Genomic DNA, 19,724 nt, shown 5'->3' with positions numbered 1-19,724 from the left:
TCACCCCCTCGAAAAATTCAATCAAATTAGTCAGACATGATCTTCCCTTGACAAAGCCATGCTGACTATCCCTGATTAATCCTTGCCTCTCCAAGTGGAGACTAATTCTGTCCCTCAAAAATTTTTCCAATAATTTCCCTGCCACTGATGTTAGGCTCACTGGCCTGTAATTCCCTGGTTTATCCCTACTACCCTGCTTGAATAATGGTACTACATTAGCTGTTCTCCAGTCCTCTGGCACATCCCCTGTGGCCAGAGAGGTTCTGAAAATTTGTGTCAGAGCCCCTGCAATCTCCTCCTTTGCCTCACACAGCAGCCTGGGATACATCTCGTCCGGGCCTGGGGATTTATCCACTTTTAAGCCTGCTAAAACCGCCAGTTCCTCCTCCCTCTCGATGCTAATATGTTCAAGTATACCACAGTCCCCCTGCCCGATTTCTATGTCTACATCGTCCTTCTCCATAGTGAACACAGATGAAAAAAATTCATTTAAAACCCCACCTACATCTTCTGGCTCCACACACAGATTGCCACTTTGGTCCCTAATGGGCCCTACTTTCCCTAGTTATCCTCTTGCCCTTAATATACTTATAAAACACCTTAGGATTTTCCTTTATTTTGCTCGCCAGTGTTATTTCATGGCCCCTCCTCGCTCTCCTAATTTCTTTTTTTTAAGTCTCCCCCTGCACTTTTTATACTCCTCTAGGGCTTCCTCTGTCTTTAGTCCTTTGTATCTGCCAAAAGCCCTCCTTTTTTTCCTAATCCATTCTCGTACAGCCCTTGACATCCAAGCTTCCCTGGGCTTGTTGGTCCCACTCTTGACCTTTACGAGAACATGTTGCCATTGTACTCTCTCAATTTCCTTTCTGAAAGACTCCCATTGCTCCGATGTGGATTTTCCTACAAGTAGCTGATCCCAGTCCAATTTGGCCAGATCCTGCCTTATCATATTAAAATCGGCCTTCCCCCAATTTAGAACCTTTATTTCCAGTCCATCTCTGTCCTTTTCCATGATTACCTTAAATCTCACCGAATTATGGTCACTGTCACCAAAGTGCTCACCAACAACACATCTACCACTTGCCCGGCCACATTCCCTAGAATTAGGTCCAGTACCGCCCCCTCTCTTGTAGGACTTTCTACATGCTGGCTCAAAAAGCTCTCCTGGATGCACTTTAAGAATTCTGCACCCTCTAAGCCTTTCACACTCTGACTATCCCAGTTAATATCGGGCAAGTTGAAATCCCCCACTATTATTACCCTATTATTTGCACACTTCTCTGAGATTTGCCTACATATCTGTTCCTCTATCTCCCCCTGACTGTTTGGGGGCCTATAGTACACTCCCAGCAAAGTGCTTGCCCCCTTTTTGTTTTTAAGTTCTGCCCATATGGCCTCATTAGAGGAACCTGTTAATATATCATCCCTCCTTACAGCAGTAATTGACTCCTTAATTAATATTGCGACACCCCCTCCTCTTTTACCCCCCTTCTGTCTCGCCTGAAGATTCTATACCCCGGAATATTGAGCTGCCAGTCTTGCCCCTCCCTCAGCCATGTCTCCGTGATAGCAACAATATCATACTTCCATGTGTTCATCAACACCCTCAGTTCATCCACCTTATTCGCAAGACTCCTTGCATTAAAATAAATGCCATCCAGCCTTGCCCTACTCCCTTGTGCCGTTAGATATTTGCTTTGCCTTCCAAGCTGACTTGTTTTTTCCTCTACATTTGGCTGTACATCACCCCCTATTATAGCTCCACTCTGTCTCCCATCCCCCTGCCAAGTGAGTTTAAACCCCCCCCCCCCCCCCCCCACAGTGCTAGCAAACCTCCCCGCAAGGATATTTGTCCCGTTCTGGTTCAGGTGCAACCCGTCCGACTTGTACAAGTCCCACCTTCCCCAGAAGCAGACCCAGTGATCCAGGAAACTAAAGCCCTCCCTCCTGCACCAACTCTTTAGCTACGCATTCATCTGCTCTATCCTCCTATTCCTATACTTCCTAGCACGTGGCACCGGGAGTAATCCAGAGATTACAGCCTTTGAGGTCCTGCTCTTTAATCTGCTACCTCGCTCCCTAAATTCTTGCTGCAGGACCTCATCCCTCTTCCTACCCATGTCGTTGGTCCCAATGTGAACCACGACCTTTGACTGTTCACCCTCCCCCTTCAGAATGCCTTGCAGCCGTTCAGTGACATCCTTGACCCTGGCACCAGGGAGGCAACGAACCATCCTGGAGTCACGTCTACGGCCACAGAAACGCCTATCTGTTCCCCTTATGATAGAATCCCCTACCACTATTGTTCTCCCACTCTTTTTCCCCCCTTCCTGAGCAGCAGAAGCACCCCTGGTGCCAGGAAGTTGGCTGCTGCAGCCTTCCCCTGGTAAGTCATCCCCCTCAACAGTATCCAAATCGTTTGAGAGGGGGATGGCCACAGGGGTCCCTTTTACCTTCACTACAGCTGTTTCAGTGGGTAACCCTGAGGCGGCTACCAATTCCTTTACTAATTCCTCATGCTGTATGGGTTCGCCACCTGAGGCAATATACCCCCTTCTACTCCAAGCTGCCATATAATCATGTACTATCGGTGTAGATATTCACCCGTTTCCCTGCTGCCAATTTTAATGCTTCTGTCAATGCTGTTAACTCGGCAACCTGTGCTGAACTACCCCCGGGTAATCTTCCTTCCCTCTGGACGGTACCATCTCCGCTCACCACGGCCCAACCTGTTCGTGGTGTTCCGTTAACATATTTACGGAACCCGTCCACATATAGCTCTAGGTCTGCCTGTGTCAAAGGCAATTCCCTGATCCTGTCCACATATTCTGATTCTTCTTCACTGGTGCAACAGTGTTCCTCTCCCTCCATTCCCATCATAGCTGCGGGGTTCTGGCTCATATCTCTGACTATCTGTATGGATTTATCTTTAGGTAACAGGACAGCCTCCAAAGCAGCCTTCCGGCTGTTTGAGACGGTTTTTAATCGTCCGGTGTTTAACAATTCCACTAGGGTGTGTTGTGTATGTAACACAATATCCCCTGCCATTACTACATGTTCACTCACTTTGACTGCCCACCGTGCACAATCAATCGCGGCAACGCATCTTGGCATACCGGCTACTATCGGGGATCTTCGTGTCGAATAGTAGGCTACAGGTCTCATGTAATCCCCATGCTTTTGTGCTACCACTGCACTGTACTGTCCCCCGTGATTGTGGCAGAAGATATGATATGACCTCCCCATATCGGGTAATCCTAAGGCTGGTGCGGCAGTCAGTGCCTGTTTTAATTTAATGAAGGCTTCCGCCTGTAACTCTGTCCATTCAATGGGTTCTTCTGTAGCTTTTCCCCCTTTGGTCACTTCATAGAGGTGCAGCTAGTTGTGAGAATCCTTCAATAACATTTCTGCTATAATTAAATAGTCCCAGGACTTGTCGCACTCCCCTTATATTTACAGGTTTGGGCATATTGTTTATAGCCCACTTTTGATCCTCTGGCGTGGCTCTCTTGCCCATGCTGATGTTCTATCCCAGATAGGTTACCTCTGATCTCCCTACTTGAGCTTTGGTGGAGTTTACTTTAAAGCCTGCATCCCGAAGAGCTTTCAGAATTTTAGACAAGGCTTTAACATGCCCGAGTGTTTGTGGAAGCTATCAATAGATCGTCGACATACTGCAACACAGTGCTGCCGTCCTCCACTAACTCTACTTCCTCCAGGGCCTTTGCCATGTGTCGGTGGAATATAGCTGGACTATTATGGAACCCTTGAGGGACCCTCGTCCAAGTATATTGTTTCCCATCTAGTGTGAAGGCAAATTTCTCTTGCGATTCCTTGTTCAATGGTATGGACCAGAATCCATTCGCAATGTCTAATACTATAAAAATTTTGTGTTCAGGCTTTAGTCCAGGGCTTGCTACTATCGGGTATACCTTTGGGGTCACCTTATTTAGTTCCATATAATCTATTGTCAGTCGAAATGATGCATCTGGTTTCCTTACTGGCCATACCGGGGAATTAGTTTCAGACATAGTTTCTCGTAAGATTCCCTGTTTGGTTAATTCCAACACAATGTCCCGTACTGCTGCTTTGGCTCCCTCCTTTAAAGGATATTACATAGAAACATAGAAGATAGGAGCAGGAGTAGGCCATTCAGCCCTTCGAGCCTGCTCCGCCATTCAATGAGATCATGGCTGATCATCCAAATTCAGTACCCTGTCCCTGCCTTCTCCCCATATCCGTTGATCCCTTTAGCCTCAAGAAATATATCCAACTCTTTCTTGAATATATTTAATGAACTGGCCTCCACCGCCCTCTGTGGCAGAGAATTCCACAGGTTCACCACTCTCTGGGTGAAGAAATTCCTCCTCATTTCAGTCCTAAATGGCTTACCCCTTATCCTTAGACTATGACCCCTGGCTCTGGACTCCCCGGTCATCAGAAACATCCTTTCTGCATCTAGTCTGTCCAGACCTGAGAGAATTTTATAGGTTTCGATGAGATCCCCTCTCGATCTTCTAAACTCCAGTGAGTATAAGCCCAATTGACACAATCTCTCCTCGTACGTCATTCCTGCCATCCCAGGTATCAGCCTGGTGAATCTTCGCTGCACTCCCTCCATGGCAAGAACGTCCTTCCTCAGGTAAGGCGACCAAAACTGCACACAATACTCAAGGTGCGGTCTCACCAAGGCCCTGTGCAACTGTAGCAAGACATCCTTGTTCCTGTACTCAAACCCTCTCGCTACGAAGGCCAACATACCATTTGCCTTCTTAACTGCTTGCTGCTCCTGCATGCTACCTTCAGCGACTGGTGCACAATAACACCCAGTTCTCTTTGCACTTCCCCTTCTCCCAATCTATGTGGGCGATGCATTGGTCCTGGTATATTCACCGGGGTGGGGGGGGGGGGGGTGGTGGTTTGGACTAATCCACAATCTTGTTTATGTGTTGCCCACACCCCAATATACTCTTTGCACATGGTCCTTTCTTATCCCATTCTAGGTCTATAACTTTAATTGCCCCTACCCGATCTGCTTTGTTTCCCGGGGCTGTTTGTTTGTTTGACTTATAATCTGGTGGCCAGTACACTTCATTCGCTTTAGGGTCGACTAAAGCGCCTACTTCTCGCAGTATGTCTATCCCTAGGATTGTTCCTTTGGTATTCTCGCATACCCACAACTGTGTAGGTATTATTATACATCCAATTTCTAGTAAAACTGTTTCGCTCTTATAAGCCCTGATTTTTCGTCCACCGATTCCTGCTATATTAATTGAAAGTTTCGTTCGGGGCAAGGGTAAGTCTGTCAATGAGATTGTGGCTCCTGTGTCTATTAAACATTTTGCACTGTCGGCCCCCTACCAATGCGTTAACAAACATCCTTGGATCCCCCTTCCCATTCTCCCCGAGGGCCGCTGCCTTTCATTTAATATACAACTTCTTCATCATGTCTCTCTCATTTGCCTCACAGTGCATGCGTCGCCACCTTCCCCGTCCTCTGAATCATACCCATGTCGCCTCTCACTTCGGGTATTTTTCCAGTTACTATATTCCCTAAGCTCCCTTTCTTCCCTATCGATTTGTCGCTGTCTTTCCCTATCTCTGTCTCTATCCCTTTCCTCCTGTTCCTCTCTTTCTTTCTTCCCTCATCCATCTTTTAAAATCCTCTATTCCCCCGTCTCCTCCTGGCTGTCCTCTTTGGGGGTCCCCCCCCCCCCCCCCTTTGGTTTGGTCCCTGGTTTTCCCTTCCTCCCCCTTCCAGCAGTCTATTCTCTTATGTCCTGGCTTGTTACAATTATCGCAAATTAGTTTTGTATCCGATGCTGATCTGGCAGCCCTTCTCTGCTTCTGTTTGCATTCTTTAACGAAATGTCCCTCCTCTCCGCAAGCATAACAGCTTGCTATCCCCACTGTTTCCTCCTGTTCCCCGAACTCCTCTGCGGCAGCTATCTTAACCTTTTGCATGTTATCCACTTCTGTCGCCCACCTAATTAAGTCCTCATAGTTGTTCATTGTAACAACTTCTAATCGTATGGCTGCCTGATGTGCGGGACCCAGTCCGGCTTTAAATGACTGCAGGAAACATTGGTTCTCTGTGGTGGGGTTTCGGATGCCGGAACATCCCACAAACCTTTCCCATTTCCGTTTACTATAGTCTACGGCAGATTCCCCCTTCTCCGGAGTTATATTGGTTATGGCTGCCCAATTTACCGGGGCCTGTCCCATAACCTCTTCCACTGCTCGCTTGAATAACTCGTAGTTTTGGTCTGACTGTTGCGGGGTGAGATTACACTCCAGGCACCAAGTTCCCTCCATGAAATTCACGGGCAATTGGTCCCAACGGTCATCCGAAATTTTTGCTCGCACCAACTGCTTTACATCTTTATTGTGTAAACTATGACTGATCCTCAATTCCCTCATCTTTTGCCAAAATGGGTAGTTATTCCCCTGATGTTGCAGCTGGGGTAATTTATCCACCAGCATTTGTTTCTCTAAGGGTTTGAAGGGCTGGTAGGTAGTTCGAATGATCTGGGGTCTTGCTGGAACTGCAGGGACCGCTGGAATTTCCAGGTTGTCTCCTACCACGGGGATCATGGCGGTGCCGAGAATCTCGGTGTCCTGGGATTACTTCAGTTTTTACCGTGGCCACTTTTACCGTGCAGTCCACCGGATTATAGGGTGGTGGGAAATTATTTTCTTCTGGCCAAGGCAATGGCTCCAGCCAGTCCCTTTCCTTACTATCTCCTGCTGTTTTCTCTCCTAACCCACCCCCATCTATATTACCTTTTCCCAGTAGGTTTGGGTATAGGACGTACTGCTGGAACTGGCTGCCGCCACCAGGTGTCCCTCTCCTCCTGGTTTGGGAGTTATAACTTCTTTCTCTTCCCTTTCTCCCTTTTCCTTCTGTTTCAACTCATTACATAGTTTCTGGTAACAAGCTAAAACTACCATTCCCCCTTTCCCCTCTTTATCTTTGGATTGTCCTCTTCACCAAGCTCTTTGGCTCTCTGGACTATCTTCGGGATCCCACCCTTTCTTTTTCATATTTTCGATAAGTGTTCGATTTTTGTCCGCTAAATAGCGGGTGACAGAGCCGGGATCTCCCCAAGGGGACGGTCCCTTCTCCTGTATATCTGCATTCCCTTTAGGCATTCTATATAGCTTCCGACTTACTTCTCAATGGTTCTTACATTACCCTGTCACTCACTCACTCACACTTATTTTGCGCACACGATCCTGTGGTGTTTCGTTCCCTACACCTACTTGGTCCTGGCCGTCACGTGGGACTACGTCCTCTTAATTCGGGCTCAGGCTAGGCGTTTAGGATAGACAACCACCCTTGTCCGTGTTGGTCACCCCGTGACTCCCAAGGATCCACTATTCGTAGGAGTTACCGCCCACTTAACCACCTCTTTACCCTAGAGACCTTGCCGTCTTAACGGCTCTGAGGATTTGGTTTGCTGCCTCCCGGCTTCCTGGTAGTTCTTTATAGCCCACTTATCTGCCTCTTTATCCTAGAGGCCTTGCCGTCTTAACGGCTCTGAGGATTCGCCGCCTCCCGGCTCACCAAACCGCACCCCCTTTCTCGAGTCTGTCTCTAATTTAGTTCTTTTAATCACACCCTTACCAGATCTCACAGTACGTTCTGAGCTTTCTAATTCATGAGTGGTAATTTAAAACGTACTCACCCTTCTTAGCTCGTCGTTCCTGTGGACCGGTCAGAGTCTGTGATCCTGTTCGTGACGCCAATTGTTGTATCCTGAAAAGTGGACCTGGTGTTGTGCCAGGTCGACACTTAACCCTTTCCCCCTCAGAGCGGACTAAGTGATATACAAAGTCGACGCTTAGCTTTGGTACAGATGGCAGACTTCGAGTGAAGGATGGTTCAAAACGGTCTTTATTCACAGGCCTGGGGAGAACCTTCTGAGACCCCTCTCAGATCCGACTCCACCGATTCCCTAGCAACAATCACAGTTATACAAAAATCAAACCCCCTCCCTAGGGGCGGGGATAAAGCTTATCAGCATATACAGAGTTATAGCTAAATGGCAATTATAAACCGTGACATTTCAGCTTCTTGCCGCCCACAAATCCCACATTTCTGTTATCGGTTGGTCCCGTCACCTCCTGCGACTGTGGGGCCTCATCTTAATTGCTCTACAACCATCCATTTGCCCAGGTGGTTTTGCTTGTTACATGTTTTCTGAAGATAACAGTCCTCGTTAAGGCGTGCAAAGCACAGACTTTGGCCTCATCTCGGGTTACCTCTGCAAAGCAAGCACACTGATTAGTCCCACCATACTTTGAAGAATGGAACCCTGTTGTGATTTACAATAAACGAATTCTTAGGTGCGTTATCTCGCATATGTGTTGTATCGCCTGGCCAGACATCCTCCTCAATCTTCCCATGAGTTCTGCAGTTTAATCTCTCAGCATTTGAAGTCACTTAATTATGTTTTAAAACTTAGCTGGGTAAATGCAATATACAGTCCTCTATATCGTTTAACTCAGGGTAGGGATTAACCCGTTATCTCCACCTTGTACATTGGTGCTGCATTATACATATTCTAACATTAAAACTAAATTATACATATTCTAACATACAAACTAAGGTACTATCCGCCACTCGGAAAAAGACACGTTTATTCCAACACTTTGCTTTCTGTCTGCCAACCAGTTCTCCATCCAAGTCAATACCTTGCCCCCAATCCCATGTGCCTTAACTTTACACGCTAATCCCTTATGCGGGACCTTATCGAAAGCCTTCTGAAAGTCAAAATACACCACATCCACTGGTTCTCCCTTATCCATTTTACCAGTTACATCCTCAAAAAATTCCAGTAGATTAGTCAAGCACGATTTACATTTTGTAAATCAACGTTGACTTTGTCCGATCCTGTCACTGTTTTCCAAGTGCTCTGCTATGACATAATTTATAATGGAGTCTAGCATTTCCCCCACTACCGATGTCAGGCTTACCGGTCTGTCATTCCCCATTTTCTCTCTAGCACCTTTTTTGAATAGTGGGGTAACATTAGTTACCCTCCATTCCATGGGTACTGTTCCAGATTCCATCGAATGTTGGAAGATGATCAGCAATGCATCTATTATTTCTGGGGCCAGTTCCTTAAGTACCCTAGGATGTAGATTATCAGGCCCTGGGGATTTATCGGCCTTCAATCCCATCAATTTCCCTAACACCATTTCCCTACAAATACTGATTTCTTTCAGTTCCTCCCTTTCATCAGACCCTATGTTCCCCGACATCTCTGGGAGGTTATTTGTGTCCTCCTTTGTGAAGACAGAACTAAAATATGTATTCAATTGGTCTGCTATTTCTTTGTTCCCCATTATTAATTCCCCTGATTTTGATTGCATGGCACCTACACTTGAATTCTGTGATTCTGTGATACACTTGAATTCACCAATCTTTTTCTCTTCACATATCTATAAAAGCTTTTACAGTCAGTTTTTATGTTCCCTGCAAGCTTACTCTTGTATTTTATTTTCCCTTTCTTAATTAATCCCTTTGTCCTCCTTTGTTGAATCCTAAACTGCTCTCAATCCTCAGGTTTACTGCTTTTTCTGGCCAATTTATCTGTCCTCTCCTTGGATCTTATGCTATCTCTAATTTCCCTTGTTAGCCATGGTTGAGTCACCTTTTTTGTTTTATTTTTATGCCAAACTGGGATGAACAAATTCTGTCGTTCACCCATGCGGTCTTTGAATGTTTGCCACTGACTATCCACCGTCAACTCTTTGAGTTTCATTCCCCAATCGATTCTACCGAACTCAGGCCTCAGACCATCGTAGTTTCCTTTATTTAAATTCAGGACCCTAGTCTCTGAGTCAACTACTTCATTCTCCATCTTAATGAAGAATTCGATCATATTATGATCGCTCCGACCCAAGGGGCCTCGTACAACAAGATTCCTAATTAATCCTTTCTCGTTACATAATACCCAGTCTAAGATGGCCTGATCTCTAGTTGGTTCCTCGACATATTGGTCCAGGAAACCATCCCGTAAACACTCCAGGAATTCCTCCTCCACAGTATTGTTACTAATTTGGTTAGCCCAATCTAGATGTAGATTAAAGTCACCCATGATGACTGCTGTGCCCTTATTGCACGCTTCTCTAATTTCCCTTTTAATGCCATCCACAACCTCCGCATTACTGTATGGAGGTCTATATACCACTCCCACTAACGTTTTCTGCCCCTTGGTATTTCTCAGTTCTACCCATATAGATTCCACATCATCTGAGCAAATATCCTTCCTTACAATTGTGTTAATCCCTTCTTTAATCAGCAATGCTACCCCACCTCCCTTTCCTTTTTGCCTATCTTTCCTGAATATTGAATACCCCTGGATGTTGAGTTCCCAGCATTGGCCACCCTGGAGCCATGTTTTTGTAATCCCAATCAAATCATATTCGTTTACCTCTATTTTGCACAGCTAATTCGTCCACTTTATGATGAAACACACTCACTGACAGACTGAGTACATCATAATCCACCGCCAGAGACACTGAACTGTAAAACACTCCCACTGACCTCAGGAATATTAACACTCTGACAGAGATCACAGATTGATATTATCACGAAATAACAACAGAAAATGCTGGAAAAACTCAGCAAGTCAGGCAACATCCGTGGAGAGAAATTTGAGTTGACGTTTCGGGTTTGACCCTTCTTGAAACCCGAACGTCAACTCAAATTTCTCTCCACGGATGTTGCCTGACTTGCTGAGTTTTTCCAGCATTTTCTGTTGTTATTTCGGATTTCCAACATCTGCAGTATTTTGCTATCGTTGATATTATCACGCACTGACTAACATAGTGTGTACATCATAACCCACCGCCAGAGAGACACTGTGAACTGTAAAACACTTCTACTGAACTCAGGAATATTAACACGCTGACAGAGACCACAGGTTAATATTAACACACTCACTGACACACTCTGTCCTTATGTTTATACTGCCAAATGCTGACAGTAATCAATAACACACTCCCACAGACCCTTGGCTCATATTTGCAATGAGAGGGAGAGAAAACCTCGTACATATTAACACAGACCCGTTATAAATATTAACTGAATCACAGAATGCCTGGCATAAAATAAAACATTACCAAAGACAGTCTTTGTGCAATAAAATTCTGCTACAAATCCACAATAAATATTAACACACGTTTAGGGACACATTGTTCGTAGTGATACTCTGTCATTTTATGACCACCGGGGGTGTTACTAGAGGTAAGACGGAGGGGAGAAATCCCAGGTCACGGACGTACCACGAATAAAGACAGGATCACGGCAAACCCGCACAGAGAAACACAGCAGAGTAGGTAAGACTGACGTAGGACTGGATATGGTGTCGGGGAAAGAGATGGAATGGGGACCCCCTGGGTCCCTTACCAGGCTCTATGCAGACGACCGGAAGGGTTTGATAAATAAGATGAAAAAGGATGGATGGGATCCGTCTAAGGTACCAGTGTACCAACGAGAATGGTGGGAGACACAAAAGGGAAGTAAGACAAAGAAAGCGGGAGTTATATTGATACACCAATTAGTAACGGTCATTCAAAAGACCGAGGAAATTAAAACGAAAATGGAGAGAAAGGATAAAGAGATTGGCGATCTACAAGAGCAAGTGACAAAATTAGAGAAAAAATTGACAAAACTAAAGGAAAAACAAGGGTCCTTAGAGGGGGTCACGACATTGCCATTGCCATCGTGTGAGAAGGCCGTAGCCAGCGCCCCTCCAATAGATGAACAGGAAGAAGGGGTAGAAGTGGTTAAGGTAGCCCCTGTGCGCTGGACCACACAAGTGAATCCTAATAATCCTGTGGGGCCCCCATTGTTGTCATATAAAGCATCACACCAGCCGAAAAACAAACGATTAATCAAGATCTCGGGGATCTTTTACCCCGAACCAGCAACATCCAGTTCTGGCAGAAATTGGAAGAATTATATGAAACTCATGATATGCATGAGAGAGATATTCACCACATAGTCAGGGCCAAATGTCCTCGGGATAGATGGGAGCGTCTGGCCCAGAATATAAAGGATGGGGACTGGATCCCTGGGATTCAAGAAACAATCACGAATAGAACGGCAGCTAGGAATCTGTTTAAAGATGCGTTTCAACTAGGAATGGGGGCCACCGGCCCGAATTGGGGATTGATTATGCAAATTAGACAGAAGAAGGGCGAAATGCCAACATCTACGGGGAACGGTTGTATCAATACCCAGGAATTGTCTGGATCAAACAATCCTCAGAGAAATGATCCAGTATTTGTAAAAATGTTTAAGGACGGGTTGTCATTGGAACACCAGAAAATTTTGAAAATGGGAGTAGTAGTTGCAGACACATGACGATGCACTGAGATGGGCATGTCAGGTAGATGGTAAGGATGAACAAAAACCAGAGAAGGGGGTAAAAACAGAGAGGGCCGCAGCCGGGACCACCCAGAGACCGTGGCAACAGCGGAAAGGGTGTTATAACTGTGGCAAGCCCGGACATTTGGCCAAAGACTGCTATGGTCCGAAACAAAATGTTTTACAGTGTCGGCATTGTGGTAGGAATGGCCATCCGTTGGAGAAATGTTGGGAGCGGCAAGGTAAACCAAAGCATACATTAGATGAAGAAGAGTACCAAAAATTCATGGACTACTTAAAGAAACGGGGTCAGTGACGGGCGGCGGCCCCCGGGGTCGCGGGAAATGGGGATAATCGGGTCCATGTGACAGCACTGTTAGGGGGCCGGCAGTGTGATATGTTAGTGGACCGGTGTACCGGGGCCACCGTGTCTTTTATGAACTTACCTCTCCCCGTGAACAAACATAAATTGTATATAATGGGACTTGGGGGAATCAAGATACCGCCGTTCAAAAGCGAGGTACAAGTGTTAGAAATAGCTGGCAGGTTACTACCTGCAGAATTCTATGTATGCTCAAAGTCGGAAGGAGCAGTGTTAGGAATTGATCTATTAAAAGAATTTAATTTGTAATAGACCCCCGAAAGGGGAAGCTAATCTGGTCTCAGGCTGATGGTAAGAAAATAAAGTTATCCGAACCAGCAAATAATTTGGCGAAGGTAGGCAGTGCGGGAGTTCTAGCCAAAGACTGGGAGAAAGAGGAAGGGAAGTACGGGATTGTATGCGAAGGTTTTAAGGGAGTATGGGCAGTATCAAAACAAGGTACAGGACTAGTGGATATGGAACCCCTCGTGATTCCAGGTCCTGTACACAGACCACATAAACAATATCCAATTAAGCCCGAGGCACGAGAAGCAGTAGTACGGATCATACGAGATTTGGAAGAAAAAGGGATAGTTAGGACCACTGAAAGTACAACTAACTCACAAGTATGGCCGGTCACTAAACCAGACGGCTCATTCCGATTGACTATTGATTATACGGAACTTAACAAAGTAACTGCGAAACTGTATCCTATAGTAGCTAGCCCTGCCACCATTCTAAATGGACTGAGTCCGGAACACAAAGTGTTCACGGTCTTGGATATAGCAAATAGATTCTGGTCGCTACCACTGGACCCAGAATCACAGGAGAAATTCGCCTTCACAGTCGAGGACAAACAATATACCTGGACCCGGCTACCCCAGGGATTCCACAATAACCCAGCGATATTCTACCGAGTAATGATTTCCCTATTAGAACCAATGGATCTCACCCCGTACCGAAGCACGATTCTACAATACGTGGACGATTTATTAATAGCTTCGGAAGATGAGAGCGTGCACATAGCGGCTCTGATTATAATCTTACAAGCGCTAGAAAAGGGAGGATTCAAGGTGAACCCTAAGAAAGCTCAGATTGGACAGGCTACCATCACCTATTTGGGGCAACAGTTGTCTCAGGGCATAAGGACAATGTCCGCAGACCGACGAAAGGCAATCCAAGAAATGGCAAGACCCGTGTCAGTCAGAGGGGTTAGGAAAGTGATGGGGCTCTTTAATTACAGTAGGAACTTTATACCTAACTTTGCTGCAATAGCAGAGCCAATACAAAGACTAGTAAAAGGGGGAAACCCGGGTAACGCCCTTATTGACTGGGGTCCGGAACAGGAGGATGCGTACGACAAACTAAAGCAATCCTTAATTTCGGCACCGGGACTCGGGTTACCGGATATGAGAAAGCCCTTTCACATCCATTGTGAGAATGAGGGAGGATTTTATGCTGCGGTGGTGACTCCGCAACATTGGGATAGGAGACGACCAGTGGCATACTACTCTACTCAACAATCGCCGGTCGCTGCAGGGTTGTCCCGATGTGTAGCGGCATTAGATTGTGCAGCATGGGCAGTGAAGGTCAGTGAGCCCACTGTCATGACAGGTGAAATAGTCCTCCACACCAAACATACTTTGGTGGAGATGGTAAACAACCATAAACTAAGAGCGGTATCAAACGTGCGAAAGGCGCGATGGGAAGCGGTGCTATTGCCTGCAGACAAGTCAGTACAGATAGTTAGGGATACCGGGGAAAACCCGGCCGAAGGGATGTTAGGAATGGGGGAGCCTCACCATTGTGCCAACATAGATGAGGAGATAGAAAGCCACCAGCTGGAAGAAGAGCCACTAGAAGAGGCCCAATTCACTCTCTATGTGGATGGGTCCCGGAAATATATTGATGGGGCACCACGAACCGGGTGGGCAGTTGTAAATGATCAGCTGGAAACAGAATTATCAGGGAGGCTGGATGGAGGGCTCTCAGCGCAAGTGGCAGAGATAATAGCCCTAACGAAAGCTTTGGAGCTAGCTAAAGAAAAAACTGTAAATATATATACAGATAGTCGATACGCATTCGGGGTGGTGCATGACTACATGACCGCCTGGGGGAGACGAGGATTTGTGACCTCAGGCGGAAACCAGATTAAACATCAAAAATTAATAGAGGGACTCCTCGAAGCCGCTAAAGCCCCAAAGCGCGCAGCAGTAATAAAAATTAAGGCCCACCAAAAGGTAGAAACCCAACAACAGGAGGGCAACCGAGCCGCGGATGTGGCCGCACAACAAGCCCTAGAACATGATGCTATAACAGAAATGGTAGCAGGCGCCCAGGTGGAAAAGATAGATATTAAAAAATTACAGACAGACACGTCCACGAGGGAAAAGCAAGAATGGTACCAAAAGGGTGGCAGACAGGGTGAGATGGGGATATGGCGAAAGGATAAAAAGGTGGTTGCCCCTGCCTGCATCCGTCGGACACTCCTGGAATTACACCATGTTGCCGACCATGTAGGAAGGGGAGCCATGATCCATCTGTTAGTAACAGACTGGTGGTGGCCGGGGCTAGGAAGGGATGTGGCACAATGTTGCCAACAATGTCTGACATGCGCTCAACACAACCCCGGCCGCCCCGTTAAAATACGCATGGGGTCCGTGGGAGAAAATACAGATAGATTTTACCGGGCCACTCCCCATGTCAAGGGGGAAGAAGTACTGTTTAGTAATAATAGATCAGTTTACCAGATGGGTAGAGGCTTTCCCCACGCGAAATTGTAGTGCCACTACGGTGGCACAGATAATGGCAGAAGTAATTCCCAGATGGGGAGTACCGATCCAAATAGATTCAGATCAGGGAACCCACTTTACAGGTGCGGTCATGAAGGGTATGTGTGAATGGATGGGAATAAAACAAAAATTCCACATTCCCTATCACCCCCAAAGTTCCGGGATGGTAGAACGGATGAACAGAACCCTAAAGGCCGCATTGGCCAAAGCGTTGGGTGAGAAACATCAAGGTTGGCTAGATGTGTTGCCCGTTGTATTAATGAAGTTAAGAGCCATCCCAAACCGCACCACAGGATTGTCGCCCTATGAATTAATGACAGGGCGAGCAATGCAACTCCCCCGTGGAATAATCACTGGAGGAGAGGAGCTAGGACCTTTGCAAGACAGGCTCCGCCGGTATGTCCTTGAGTTAAGCAAACAGTTGAAAGAAATGAGACAGCAGGTTAGGGAACGACAGGAAGAAAAAGACAAAGATTTAGAATTGACTGCGTTACCATGCATTCTCCCTGCGGGAATGAAGGTAATGGTTAAGGTCCTACCAGAAAAACCAGGGTTTGCCCCAAAATGGTCTGGACGTTATCAAGTCCTTATCAGCAGAGATACATGTGCTTGTGTTCATATAAAGGGCATGGGACAGTGGAAGCACTGAACATAGTTAAAGGTCTACAACCCTCACCAGTACAGAGATGACTACACCAGAGCAAATGCCATTTACAGAAAGCAAGGAATATTGGAGACAGTATAAGGAACGGGAATGGGCGCTGGTACGGGTACTGGTCTGGACTATATGCATTCCGAATACACTTTGTGGTGGATTTTGAAGTACGTCTGGGAGCAATCCCACCAACCTCGACGGCAGCCAGTTGAGAGAGAGGAAGGAATCCAAATGATTGTGATGGGAGAGCCGAATTAATGATTATGTATCTATGTATTCCTGCAGGAAAAACAGGATCTACTAGCAACAAATAGTTAGGTTGGCGATATAGCCTTTGGGACGTTGTTAACATAGAGTAATAAGATGAAAATGCTTATATGTATCAGTGTAGTTGCGGTGTGCGTGATGGACATTACTCCGCTCGAATACAAGTGCCTCCCCTGGCGACGGAATTCCATAAGACTGTGTAACCAAGACACAGTTCGATGTTCAGCTTCTAACGATGAAAGCCGAGAGGATCGGAGGCTGGAACGAGAAACCGAGAGTACAACCTGGTTGGTCAGAGGTCTGAGGACTCAATTGACTGGCAGGAGTGATTGGACTGTCCTATGCGGGGACACTCCTTGCCCCATTAACTTGCGGTGCTCAGCAGCCCGGGAATATCGAAAGGGGAGATCGTTATGGAAAAGAGAGTTACACGTAAATACGTTCATATATATGTCTTATGTCTACGCAAAAAATATGAATCTAAGTTCGTGGTGTTGGGTGTGCTCACGTGCCAATACATAGTAATGGGGGAATTCCCTTGCGACCGGTCCCCTTTAATGAATCAGAGATGGCCGAGTGGTTAATTCGCCAAAACGATACCGATGGGACCCTTGAAGAGCAAGGGTTTAAACAGAGGTTAGAAGCAAGGGACTGGAGAAGTGCAGGTTACAGCCTCACCGCTTTCAAGTGATGGTAGGAGCCTAAATATAATCGGGCTCAACAACCCCCATTCCTGGTCCTCACCAACACCTCGGGAACCGGAAGGCCCCGAGGATCGGTATGTTTAGAACAAAATAAAAAAGGAGGACGGGGTGGGATGGAGCCACTGTGAACAGCGATATCCTTTACAGACGGTTAACAGTAGTAACCAAGGTGACCTGATGACCTTTGGACCCCGAACAAAACCAGTGGGGGTCCCTGGGAGGGCAAGGTCACCAAGATGAACAACGTATGGACAAACTATACGGCATACAACGGCATGTATTTTATTTGTGGGCATAAAGCTTACCCCTGGCTGCCCCAAGACTGGACAGGCTCGTGCTATCAGGGATATGTGGTGCCCTATATACATCACCTTGACAGCCTCAGGGGACACCCTGGAATTGGGACAAAATCCCGAGGCAAAAGGGAAATAACGGAAGCCGAAAGGTTCGAAGCTATAATGTTCCCTATGTATGGGATAAAACTAGTGGCGGACATATTGGAACAAGTTGGAAACGATACGGCGGAAGCCCTGGTAGAGATGAGCACAGAAATGGTGGCCATGCGAACGGTAACTCTCCAGAATAGAATGGCCCTTGACTATCTACTGGCTAACGAGGGCGGGAAATGCGCAATGATCGGCGCTGAGTGTTGCACTTATATCCCGGGCAGTTCAGAAAATATAACTAATCTGGCTGAGCACATACAAAAGGAGGTGAAGAAATTGCACAAAACCCCAGGGGAAGGCTGGTGGAGTTGGCTATTTGGAGGATCTTGAGGTTCATATCTGACGAATGGACTTATAATTGTTATTATAGTTGCAGTATTATTTTGTGTTATGATGATGGTTTTGAATGCATGTTGTCGGGCAGCTGTGTCCCGAATAGTGCCGGTTGCTACAGTTGATATCAATATTGAGCCAGAAACCGAACGGTTAATGCGGGATAATGAACTGACAGAAGTAGGTACATACATGTAAAGCTCTTCGATCATTTGCACAGACTGCCACGCCCAGCACAACAAGATAGAGGGGAAAGACGAACTTAGGTACTAAGTTTAAGCCATCAGCATAGGAGTAATCCCGGGGATGGTAAAACTGGAAAAGAAGTTGGTATCCCTAGCCAAAGTCTAAATTTGGTGCGGGACCAACAGGAGGGATTGAAGGGGTTAAAATGAACCCTCTCCGAATTCAGACAGCCGAGGTGACCACTAATTAAGTGATGCCAGCAAAATTTAAATCAGAACAAAGGAGTGGGATCATGTGAAAATGAACAAGAACTAAAAGAAACCAGGTTGAGATAAGAAATATCACAATAAAAATTGACTTACGTAAAAAGGCAAAACTAAACAAAGGACAGACTAAAAAGTGCTATGTGAAAAACAAAGATAAGACAGTACAGTTTGAATAAGTGCCACTCACTAGCCTTGCACAAAAGACAGTGTGAGAAGCTTTGAAAAACCAAGATAAGACGCAGTTGTGGGACAAGACAGAATATGTGCATTTTGCGTAAGCGATAAGGAATATGCTGCTTTAGCTAAAAATTGTAGACACCGCAGAATATAGGGGTCATGAGAATTTGACCTGTAACTAACCTTTACTAATACTGAAAAGAATAAATAAGCCATATGTGATCAGGTGATTATTGTAATACAATGTGATTGGATGAAAATAGAATAAAAAGCTGTACCAACCAAGAGAGAACGAAAAGGGTGTCACTAGACCGCGGGGTCTATGACCTTCTCCCAGAACGTTCTGTTATTAAACTGTGTACTTTTACTTTAAGACAGACTCGAGTGAATTTATTTTTCACCAACACTGTGGGAAAATCTTGTTCACTCTCTCGACTTTCCCCTCATTCTCTCTCACTTATTCTATTTGCAGTATGTACTGGAGCTGACACTGAGACACACGGGCTATACAGTGCCAGACGGGAGTGAAGCGTTCCCTTTTACCCGCTGTGTGCTGTACATGTACAGGAGCTGATACTGAGACACATGGTCTGTACAGTACCAGACGGGCATAAAAAATTCCTTTAACACACTGCACTTTACTTGTACAGGAGCTGAAACTGAGACACACACGGGCCATACAGTACCAGACGGGTGTGAATAATTCCTTTACCTGCTGTGTACTGTACATGTACAGGAGCTGACACAGACACACATCTGCTGTACAGTACCAGACGGGTGTGAATTGTTCCCTTTTATCTGCTGTTTGCTGTACATATACAGGAGCTGATACTGAGACGCACATGGGCCAGATAGGAGTGAATTGTTCCTTTTACAAGCTGTGTACTGTATATCACAGAGTCATAGAGTCCATTGGCACAGAAGGAGGCCATTCGGCCCATCGAGTCCATGCCGACTTGCTGTAGAGCAATCCAGTCAGTCCAATTGCCCCACTCTATCCCTGCAAATTTATTTCCCTCAAGTGCCTATCAAATCTCCCATTGAAAACATTGAGTGTCTCCGCTTCCACCACGTTCGTCGGCAGTGAATTCCAGTTCATCATCACTCACTGTGTAAAAAGATTTTTCCTCACATTCCCCCCGTATCAAAACCTTA

General features: G+C 46.1%; 1 long non-coding RNA gene across 1 annotated transcript in view; it reads left to right on the top strand.

Moving 5' to 3' along the window:
• Positions 1-18,942, top strand: part of LOC147095323 (uncharacterized) — a 32,992-nt gene extending 14,050 nt beyond the window's left edge. The window contains exon 3 of the long non-coding RNA XR_015074780.1: positions 16,476-18,942. This is a non-coding gene — a long non-coding RNA (uncharacterized LOC147095323). The remainder of the gene's footprint in view (positions 1-16,475) is intronic.
• Positions 18,943-19,724: the final 782 nt, after the last annotated feature.

The sequence above is a fragment of the Somniosus microcephalus genome, unplaced genomic scaffold (genome assembly GCF_052327205.1).
Source record: "Somniosus microcephalus isolate GS21.2 unplaced genomic scaffold, FLI_Smic_1.0 unresolved_chr1, whole genome shotgun sequence".
Taxonomy (NCBI): Eukaryota; Metazoa; Chordata; class Chondrichthyes; order Squaliformes; family Somniosidae; genus Somniosus; species Somniosus microcephalus.
Note: the sequence above shows the minus strand (reverse complement) of the source record. Positions and strands in the feature narration are given on the sequence as shown.